The sequence below is a fragment of the Schistocerca serialis genome, chromosome 3 (genome assembly GCF_023864345.2).
Source record: "Schistocerca serialis cubense isolate TAMUIC-IGC-003099 chromosome 3, iqSchSeri2.2, whole genome shotgun sequence".
Taxonomy (NCBI): Eukaryota; Metazoa; Arthropoda; class Insecta; order Orthoptera; family Acrididae; genus Schistocerca; species Schistocerca serialis.
Window position 1 is genome coordinate 750,257,829 of NC_064640.1, and position 1,261 is coordinate 750,259,089.

The window sequence follows — 1,261 nt, forward strand, 5'->3', positions numbered from 1 at the left end:
ACATGCTTAACTTTCTTTAGGTAGGAAGTGGTACAGTCTTAGGAAAGTTATCGCTCAGGAAAAATCGTTTTTAAAGTCTTTTCATTAAAGGGAGTCTAAAAAATAGACCAAACTCCGCCAGAACAGGCCTTAAAGGCCGAAAGGTACCGACCGGCCGCCGTGTCATCCTCATTCCACAGGCGTAACGGGATGCGGATGTGGAGGGGTATGTTGTGAGCACAGCGCTTTCCCGGCCGTATCTCAGTTCACGAAACCGGAGCCGCTACTTCTCAATCAAGTTGCTCCTCAGTTTGTCTCACAAGGGCTGAGTGCAACCCGCTTGCCAACAGCGCTCGGCAGACCGAATGGTGTCCCACCCAACTGCTAGTCCAGCCCGACAGCGCTTAACTTCGGTGAACTGACGGGAACCGGTGTTACCACTGCGGCAACGCCGTTGGCTTAAAAGGAGACTGCATCAAATATATACACTGACAGAGACTAGCAAGCATTAATCGTTGAATGAAGAATATCAAGAGCTACATGACAGGGAAAGGAAACGGTATTCGAAAAGGAGATTGGGATAACGGAATCAATGTATCAAAAAGTAGTTATGAAAAGTGTATATTTAAAACATGGAAAAAATCGAAAATGTGAATATACAGTTTTCTGTTATCGACAGAATACTAGAGCAATATGAAAAGTTAAGCAGATGATATGACATAGAAGATGATATGAAAACTCAACAGATTACTAAGAAATTTTAACTAGGTAGTAGACACTTTTTATCGTCTCTCTGTTACACATGACTGTGATAAATGAAGAAATGTAACAATCGATTTTTTATGAACTTTTTATTTTCTTATGCGTAATGATATTTTGTGTCTGGGGCTCTATCTTCAGGCTAGGAATCTTAGCTACATTTTAGTGCTACATTCTTTCCTTTGGAAACATGAGATAGCTGATACAACAAAACTGTAAATGTTTCATAATGATAAACACGGAATTTGCAAGCTAAGCACTCACAAGGTGATCGTACGATCTTCCCGTCATCAACTCCATTCATATTGACAAGATGTATAGGGAACGACTGGAACTTCAGCATATGTAAACAAGAAGACGCCACTCTAAACCGTTTTAGAGAGAATCTAATTTGAAAATTTTACCCGTGCTTGTACAGTTTGTATAGTCGTTAGTATTGAAGGTGTCTTTAGCAAAGCGAGTAGGCGCGTAGTTTCAATAGCACGAGGGCATTGTATCCAATCTCCCTATTGGCAACTTTTTT

At 40.8% G+C, this 1,261-nt stretch overlaps 1 pseudogene; it reads right to left on the reverse strand.

Annotated features, from left to right (window-relative positions):
• Window positions 1-320: 320 nt before the first annotated feature.
• On the reverse strand, window positions 321-438 carry LOC126472160 (5S ribosomal RNA; annotated as a pseudogene).
• Between the last annotated feature and the right edge of the window lie 823 nt (window positions 439-1,261).